The following is a 10043-nucleotide window of genomic DNA, read 5'->3' as shown; positions in this document are numbered from 1 at the left end:
AAGACAGAAGGAAATAACAAAGCTGAGAGCAGAAATCAACGAAGTGGAAACTCAAAAAACAATCCGAAAGATCAACGAAAGCAGAAGTTGGTTCTTTGAAAAAATAAACAAGATTGATAGACCACTGGCAAACCTAACAAAGAAAGAGAGAGAGAGAAACTTGATAACTCGTATCAGGAATGAAAAAGGAGAGATCACTACTGATATGACAGAGATTCAAAGGGTAATCAGAAACTACTTTGAAAAACTCTACGCCACTAAAAATGAGAACCTGGAAGAAATGGATAAATTCTTGGACTCTTATAATCTTCCACGGTTGAAGGAAGAGGATGTAGCATATCTAAACACCCCCATCACCATTGATGAAATTAAAACAGTAATCAAATGTCTGCCGAAAAAGAAAAGCCCAGTTCCAGATGGATTCACTAATGAATTCTATCAAACTTTCCAAGAGGAACTACTGCCAATCTTGGCTAGACTCTTTCATGAAATTGAACAAACAGAAACACTTCCAAATAGCTTTTATGAAGCCAACATCACCTTGATACCTAAACCAGACAGAGACGCTACCAAAAAAGAAAATTACAGACCAATATCACTGATGAATGCAGATGCAAAGATCCTCAACAAAATCCTGGCAAATAGGATTCAATGCCTCGTTAAGAAGATCATCCACTACGATCAAGTAGGTTTCATCCCAGGAATGCAAGGCTGGTTTAACATCCGTAAATCTATCAACATAATACACAACATCAATAACAAGAAAAATAAAAACCACATGATCATATCAATAGATGCAGAGAAAGCATTTGATAAGGTCCAACACCCATTCTTGATCAAAACTCTCAGCAAGATGGGAATGGAGGGAACCTTTCTCAATATAGTGAAGGCCATCTACCACAAGCCAGTGGCAAATATTATCCTCAATGGAGAAAAACTGAAAGCCTTCCCTCTAAATTCTGGCACAAGACAAGGCTGTCCTCTCTCACCACTCCTATTCAACATAGCACTGGAAGTACTTGCTATAGCGATTAGGCAAGAAAAGGATATCAAGGGAATCCAGATAGGAAAGGAAGAAGTCAAGCTCTCACTGTTTGCAGATGACATGATACTCTACTTAGAAAACCCTAAAGACTCTATCAAAAAGCTTCTAGAAACAATAGACTCATATAGCAAGGTGGCAGGCTACGAAATTAACACACAAAAATCAATGGCCTTTCTATATACCAATAGTAATAAGGATGAAATGGACATTAAGAAAACAACCCCATTCACAATAGTGCCACACAAACTCAAATATCTTGGAATCAACTTGACTAAATATGTGAAGGACCTATACAAAGAAAACTATAAAACTCTGCTCCAAGAAATAAGAGAGGACACACGGAAATGGAAACACATACCCTGCTCATGGATTGGCAGGATTAACATCATCAAAATGTCAATACTCCCCAAGGCATTATACAGATTTAATGCCATCCCTCTAAAGATACCCATGACATTCTTCAAAGAAGTGGATCAGACACTTTTGAAATTCATTTGAAACAATAAACACCCTCGAATAGCTAAAGCAATCATTGGGAAAAAGAATATGGGAGGAATTACTTTTCCCAACTTTAAACTGTACTACAAAGCAACAGTTATCAAAACAGCATGGTATTGGAATAAAGATAGGTCCTCAGATCAGTGGAATAGGCTTGAATACTCAGAAAATGTTCCCCAGAGATACAACCATCTAATTTTTGATAAAGGAGCAGGAAATCCTAAACGGAGCAGGGAAAGCCTCTTCAACAAGTGGTGTTGGCACAATTGGATAGCCACTTGCAAAAAATTAAACTTAGACCCCCAGCTAACATCATGTACAAAGGTAAAATCCAAATGGATTAAAGACCTCGATATCAGCCCCAAAACCATAAGATATATAGAACAGCACATAGGCAAAACACTCCAGGACATTACAGGCATCTTCAAGGAGGAAACTGCACTCTCCAAGCAAGTGAAAGCAGAGATTAACAGATGGGAATATATTAAGCTGAGAAGCTTCTGCACCTCAAAGGAAATAGTGCCCAGGATACAAGAGCCACCCACTGAGTGGGAGAAACTATTCACCCAATACCCATCAGATAAGGGGCTAATCTCCAAAATATACAAGGCACTGACAGAACTTTACAAGAAAAAAACATCTAACCCCATCAAAAAATGGGGAGAAGAAATGAACAGACACTTTGACAAAGAAGAAATACGCATGGCCAAAAGACACATGAAAAAATGTTCCACATCACTAATCATCAGGGAGATGCAAATCAAAACAACGATGAGATACCACCTCACACCCCAGAGAATGGCACACATCACAAAGAATGAGAATAAACAGTGTTGGCGGGGATGTAGAGAGAAAGGATCTCTTATCCACTGCTGGTGGGAATGCTGTCTAGTTCAACCTTTATGGAAAGCGATATGGAGATTCCTCCAAAAACTGGAAATCGAGCTCCCATACGATCCAGCTATACCACTCCTAGGAATATACCCTAGGAACACAAAAATATAATACAAAAACCCCTTCCTTACACCTATATTCATTGCAGCTCTATTTACCATAGCAAGACTCTGGAAACAACCAAGATGCCCTTCAACAGACGAATGGCTAAAGAAACTGTGGTACATATACACAATGGAATATTATGCAGCTGTCAGGAGAGATGAAGTCATGAAATTTTCCTATACATGGATGTACATGGAATCTATTATGCTGAGTGAAATAAGTCAGAGAGAGAGAGAAAAACGCAGAATGGTCTCACTCATCTATGGGTTTTAAGAAAAATGAAAGACACCCTGGTAATAATAATTTTCAGACACAAAAGAGAAAAGAGCTGGAAGTTCCAGCTCACCTCAGGAAGCTCACCACAAAGAGTGATGAGTTTAGTTAGAGAAATAACTACATTTTGAACTGTCCTAATATTGAGAATGTATGAGGGAAATGTAGAGCCTGTTTAGGGTACAGGCGGGGGTTGGGTGGGGAGGAGGGAGATTTGGGACTTGGGTGATGGGAATGTTGCACTGGTGATGGGTGGTGTTCCTTTTATGACTGAAACCCAAACACAATCATGTATGTAATCAAGGTGTTTAAATAAAAAAAAATTATGCATTAAAAAAAAAAAGAAAGGATTTAGTAGAGAGCCGGAAGCCAGGGTCTGCCCACCCTCCACCCTGTGCCCTTCTCAACCTAGCTCTGGGGGAAGGGCGTGGAAAGCTTGGAACCTCATCCAGGAGGGACCACCCAACATCCACCTTGTCTGGCTGCCTGAGCTAGCACCCAGAGAGGGCCTGGAGGCTGAGGGCAAAAGAGGGGAAGGCTGGGGGTCTATCAAGGCTCCCAGAACACCCAAGTTAGGGAGAAGGCCTTCAACTTGGGGTCTCTCCCAAACCTCATTCTGGCTAGAGCTAGCCTCCATATTAAGAAAGGATTAGGTAGAGAGCCGGAAGCCAGGGTCTGCCTGCCCTCCACCCTGTTTCCTTCCCACCCTAGTGCTGGGGGAAGGGCGGGGAAAGCTTGGGACCCCATCTAGGAGGGACCACCCGACACCCACCTTGTCTGGCCGTCAGGTCTAGCACCCAGGGAATGCCTGGAGGCCAGGGGCAGAAGAGGGGATGTTGGGGTCTGTCAAGGATCTCAGCACACCCAAGTTAGGGAGAAGGCCTTTGACATGGGGTCTCTCCCAAACCCCATGTCTGCTAGAGCTAGCCTCCAGATCAAGAAAGGATTCAGTAGAGAGCCAGAAGCCAGGGTTGCCCGCCCTTCACCCTGTTCCCTTTCCACCCTAGGGCTAGGAGAAGGCCTTTGACATGGGGTCTCTTCCAAACCCCATGTCAGCTAGAGCTAGCCTCCAGATCAAGAAAGGATTCAGTAGAGAGCCAGAAGCCAGGGTTGCCCGCTCTCGACCCTGTTCCCTTTCCACCCTAGTGCTGGGGCAAGGGCAGGGAAAGCTTGGGACCCCATCCAGGAAGGTCCACCAGACACCTACCTTGTCTGGTTACCTGGGCTAGTACCCACGGAGGGCCTGGAGGCTGGGGGCAGAAGAGGGGATGGCTGGGGGCCTATCAAGGCTTTCAGCACACCCAAGTCAGGGAGAAGGCCTTTGACATGGGGTCTCTCCCAAACACCACGCTGGCTAGAGCTAGCCTCCAGATCAAGAAAGTATTCAGTAGAGAGCTGGAAGCCAAGGTCTGCCTCCTTTTCATTTCTAATATGGATTTTCAGGATTCTCTTTCCCTTTGTGAGTTTTGCCAATGGTCTATTAAACTTGTTTATTTTTTCAAAGATACAACTTCCGTTTTCGTTGATCTTTCAGGTTGTTTTTTTGGGGTTTCCACTTCATTGATTTCTGCTCTAAGCTTTGTTATTTCCTTCTGTCTCTCTATTTTTGATTCATTTTGTTGATTATTTTCTAATTATATAAACTGCTTCATTAGGTTATTGAGGTATGCTCATTTTTCCTTCCTGATGTGTGCTTACAAAGCTATAAATTTTCCTCTCAGGACCACTTTTGCTGTGTTCCATAGATTCTGATAGTTTGTGTCTTCATTGTCATTTGTTTTCAGGGAAGTTTTGATTTCCTCTTTGTTTTCATCTCAGACCGACTGGTTGTTCAGTAGCAGGCTGTTTAATTTCCAGTTGTTAACTTTCTTCTTCTATTTCCCTTTTTAGTTCACAACTAGTTTCAGAGCCTTGTGGTAAGTGAAGGTAGCCTTCAAAATTCTATTCTCTTGATTTTATGGAGCTATGTTTGATGTGTCAGCATGTGGTCTATCCTGGAGAATGAACCATGTACATTGGTGAAGAATGTGTATCCAGGTTTCTGGGAGTAGAGTGTCCTATATATATCTACTAGGCATCTTTCTTCCATTTCTCTTTTCAGGGCTAGTATATTTTTGTTGGGTTGACCTATCAAGTATTGACAGGGCAGTGTTGAGGCCTCCCACAATCATTGTGTTATTGTTGATATTCTCTTTCAAATTTGTCAATAATTGTATTAGATAATTTGCTTGTCTCTCATTGGGTGTGTATATGTTTATTACTGCGATTTCTTCCTGTTGCACATATCCCTTGATTAGTATGAAGTGTCCATCTTTGTCCCTTACAACTTTTCTGAGTCTAAAGATTGTGTTGTCTAATATTCATATGGCCACCCCAAATTTTTTAATAATATATTATTATTTTAAACATAGTGGCTTACATATCTTTGACAATAATATTTTAGGTACATATTAACATAAAATCAGGGGAATTCCCATCACTGAATTGTCCTCCCTCCACCTCTGTTCCCATCCTGCCTCCCATAACCTCTGCCCTCATCCCCAGGGATGCTAGCATGAGTGGTCCTCTCTATGCCCAGCTAACTACTTAGTGATCCTACACCTGTTTGGTCTTGGTACCTCCCTTATTTCCCCCTCTAATTGGGAGGCAGGACTAGATAGTTTAAGCTATGTGGTTTTGTTTGAAGAAAGGAAAGTAATAAGCTGAGGTAAAAATCAAAAATGTCGAAAATGGGCGGAGTCCTTCTAGAGGCTCTCATCCTCAGTTTGAGAGACAAAGGGGAAAAAGAAGGTGAAACACCACAACAGTATAAAAAAAGAAGTGTTAAATAAAATATCCAGTGAGCTTCTGGTGTGAGGCCTTTTTGTAATTAGGTCAAGAGTTTTTTTCCATTTTCCCATTTTTCTGGACCTATGCAAACAACAGCGATTGCCACTATAACACCTTTACTATATCTTTTTACTCTTATCCTTTAAGAAAAAAAATACAACTTACTGAACTTAAAAACAACTAACTGTAGTAGAATGCCTGTCTCGAATACAGGCAGGGGATGGGAAGGGGGGAGGGGGTAATGTTATACTGGTGAAGGGGTGTGTTCTGGTTATGACTGTAACCCAACTATGATCATGTTACTTAAATAAAAATATATTTAAGAAAATATCCAGTGAGCACTCCAACAATAAAATAAGCACCACATAAAAGCCATAGTCTTGAGATGAAAAACATGGCAGAGTGCATAAAGGAAGAAGAGAAAAGAAGAAAAAAAATTAAAAAATAAATAAAAATGGAGACAACAGCTTCAATATCCACACCAAAACAAAGAAATCGAAAAAAACTAAATAAATATAGAAAATTTATAATAAAATAAAAATGTTTTTTTTTTAAATATGGAACGCTTCACGAATTTGCGTGTCATCCTTGCGCAGGGGCCATGCTAATCTCTGTATCGTTCCAATTTTAGTATATGTGCTGCCGAAGCGAGCACAAATAAAAATGTTTTGTGCTTTTTGCCTTTTTCCCCTTCTGCATAGACACAGTAAATTTTGGGGTCATTCGAAAAGGAATTCCCTTGACCTAAGAGATACAGGGCTTCTCCACCCTTGAAGTATATTGTCATGGGATTAACTATAGACTCCTTTCAGGTTCATTTACTCTCCCGTTGGTGCTTTTGTGGTGAATGGAAGACTTCTGCTCCTTCCTGGGTGATAAAGTCAGACCTCTGTATCTAGAGATCTCGGTATCTGCACAGGTCAAGGAGTGGAACATATGATGAAGTCTCTCTTTGTGGTTCTAGAAGTTCTGTTCCCTCAGTGTCATTTTAACCCGTCTTCTGTGGTTGGTGATCTTGGTCTTTGCACTGATTTTAGGATTGAGCCTGGGGTAGCTTCTTTCATTATGTTATCAGAAGACCCATTCAGTTGCTATTGTCTCAGTCAGACCTCTGGAATTAGGGATCATGGTTGTTGTGCAGGTCGTAGATCAAACCCTAGACTAGGGCTTTTTTTTTAAATTGGTCCCAGGATACATACTGTCCAGTCCTGGTCTTATCAGCCAGTCATCTGTAGATCACGATCTTGGCTTTTGCACAGACCAAAGGGTGACAAGTCTTCTGATTTTTGTCTTATCATTAGCTGGTGAGGTAGGATAACCTGCTCTTAGGTCAAGTTGTTCCCAATTTTCTTGTTGTCAGGATATCATATTAGAGCTGTCACTTGTTGGTGTCCGAGCAGTATTAAGGATGAATCAAATGGGATTTGTTTCCTGTAGCTGTTGTGAAGAACTTTGTAATTTCTATGTTTGAGATCCAGGATTCAAGGCTGGACGGTTAGTGTCTAATTACTTGGGGTCTAAGTTGGGCCACCCAAAATTTTTAAGGGTTTTGTTTGCTTGGATAATTTTCCTCCAGCCTTTGATTTCGAGTCTATGTTCTGACTATTTGGGTGTGTTTCTTGTAGGCAGCAGAAGGTTGTATTCATATTTCTTTTATCCATTCAGCTACTTTATGTCTCTTAATTGGTGCATTTAGTCCATTGACATTGAGGGAGATGATTGTCTCTGGGATTTAGTGTCATCTTTGTGTATAAGTTTTGTGTGTTTGTTAGTTTCTCTTGTCTTAAAGTAGGCCTTTTAGTTTTTCCTTTAAGGCTGGCTTTGTATCTGTAAAGTTTCTGAGCTGTTGCTTAATCGTGAAGCTATGTATTCTTCCTTCAAACCTGAGTGTGAGTCAGGCTGGGTGCAGTATTCTAGGTGAAGCATCCATTTTATTCAGTCTTGTCACAATCTCTCGCCACTGTCTTCTGGCCTTGAGAGTTTCTTGTGACATATCTGCTATAAATCTTAAAGATGCTCCTTTGAATGTAATTTCCCTTTTTGATCTTGCTGCTTTCAGTATTCTATCTCTATCTGTGGGATTCGTTATTGTGTCTAGAATGTGTCTTTGGGTATTTTTCTTCGGGTCTTTTTTAGCTGGTACTCTTCTGACATGCAGGATTTGTTTGCATGAAGTCTTTAGCTCGGGAGCTTCTCTGTGATGATGTTTTTGACTGTTGTTTCTTTATGGGGATCTCCTTCTTGGGCCTCTGGAACTCCAATGATTCTTATGTTGTTTCTGTTGAGTTTATCAAAGACTACTATTTTCATCTGTTCACAATCTTTGTGTACTTTTTCCATTGTATAATTGTTTGACTTAAGGTTCTTTTCCAATATCTTCTGATGTATGGAGTTGTTCTGAACTTCATCTTTCAGCTCACTGATTCTGTCCTCGGCTGCTATTACTCCATTGGAGAGGCTTTCCATGATAGTTAATATTAAAAAAAAAAAAACAGCATCTAAGAGTATGAAGTAGAGTACAGCTGAATCCCTCTTACATTGAATTCAGAAGCATTTTTAGAGAATTCATATTATTGGCTAAGTGAAATAAGTAATTTTTAAAAATAAATATCTTTATTTAAACACCATGTTTACAAACATAATTGTGGTTGGGTTTCAGTCATAAAAAAAACACACTCTTTCACCAGTGCAACATTCCCATCACCAATGTCACCATTCCCTCCCCCACCCCCCCAGCCTGTATTCAAAACAGTCTTTCTAGTTCCCTCAGACATTGACATTGTTATGCTAGTTCTCAGTGCAGTTATTTCTCTAACTGCACTCACCACTCTTTGTGGTGAGCTTCCAGCCCTTATCTCTGGGAATTATTTCAATAATGCCTTTTATTTTTCTTAAAACCCATATATGGGTGAGACTATTCTGTGCCCCTCTGACATATTTCACTCAGCATAATAGATTCCATTTACATCCATGCTTAAGAATATTTTATGACTTCACTTTCCTGATGGCCGCATAATATTCCATTGTGTATATGTACCACAGTTTCTTTAGCCATTCCTCTGTTGAAAGGCATCTTGGTTGTTTCCAGGGTCTGACTATTGTAAATAGCTCTAGAAGGAATATAGATTTGAGGAAGGGTTTTTTTTTTGAATTTTATTTTCATTTTCCTAAGGTATATCCTTAGGAGTGGTATTGCTGGATCATATGGGAACTCAATTTCCGGTTTTTGGAGGAATCTCCATATTGTTTTCCATAAAGGATGGACTAGATGGCATTCCCATCAGCAGTGAATGAAAGTTCCTTTTTTTCCCACAACCCCATCAGCACTGATTGTTCTTGTTCTTTGTGATATGTGCTAGTCTCTGTGTTGTGAGATGGTACCTCATTGTTGTTTTGATTTGCATCTCCCTGGTGGTTAGTGGTGTGGAACATTTTTCATGTGCCTTTTGACCATATGTATTTCTTCTTTGAGAAATTTCCTGTACATTTATTCTCCCCATTTTGGTTTTTTTGGGGGGCACACTCGCTGATGCTTAGAGGTTACTCCTGGATATGTACTCAGAAATTGCTCCTGACTTGGGGACCATATGGGATCCTAGAGTATCGAACTGCTATTCGTCCTAGGCTAGCGTGAGCAAAGCAGATGCCTTACTGCTTGCCACCACTCCTGCACCATTTTACCCTTTTTTGATGGGGTTAGATGTATTTTTCTTGTTAATTTCTGTCGTACCTTGTATATCTTAGATATTAGTCCCTTATCTTATGGGCATTGGGTGTATATATTCTCCCATTCTGTGGGTGGCTTTGTATCCTAGGCATTATTTCTTTTGAGGTGCAGCAGTTTAATAAGTAATGTTTACACATAGAATTTCATCAAAATGCTTCTTCCCTGAAAAAATGATCAAAATAAAAAGATAACTTCACATATTTGAAGAAAATACTTTCCTACCAGTGGCATATCTGACATATATGAATCCATATACAATAATTTTTTGGCTTTTGTGTCACACCCAGTGATGCTCAAGAATTACTCCTAGCTCTGCACTCAGAAATCACCTCTGGCAGGCTCAGGGCAACATATGGGATGCCAGGAATCAAACCACAGTTGGTCCTGGGTTGGTCGCATGCAAGGCAAACTCCCTACTGCTGTGCTATCTCTCTTGGTCCTCTCTGTAAAACTTAACAGGGATAAATCAACTGGATTCAGAAAATGGGGTAACGAATCAAAAGAAATTTCCTCAAAGAAGACATATTGATGTCTAATAGATATATGAATAATGTCTACATTCAGTTCTGCTAGGAAAATGCAAATTAAAGCAAATTAAAGACTATTACCTCACACTAACTAGCTCTCATCAAACCCCTACACTCAACAATAATCCAAAGTGGTGTGAATGTG

At 40.2% G+C, this 10043-nt stretch overlaps 1 non-coding gene across 1 annotated transcript; it reads right to left on the bottom strand.

Annotated features, from left to right (window-relative positions):
- Positions 1-6195: 6195 nt before the first annotated feature.
- On the bottom strand, positions 6196-6299 carry LOC126000249 (U6 spliceosomal RNA). The gene has a single exon (XR_007492604.1). It is a non-coding gene; the product is annotated as a U6 spliceosomal RNA (small nuclear RNA).
- Between the last annotated feature and the right edge of the window lie 3744 nt (positions 6300-10043).

Source organism: Suncus etruscus, chromosome X (assembly GCF_024139225.1).
Source record: "Suncus etruscus isolate mSunEtr1 chromosome X, mSunEtr1.pri.cur, whole genome shotgun sequence".
Lineage (NCBI taxonomy): Eukaryota > Metazoa > Chordata > Mammalia > Eulipotyphla > Soricidae > Suncus > Suncus etruscus.
Note: the sequence above shows the minus strand (reverse complement) of the source record. Positions and strands in the feature narration are given on the sequence as shown.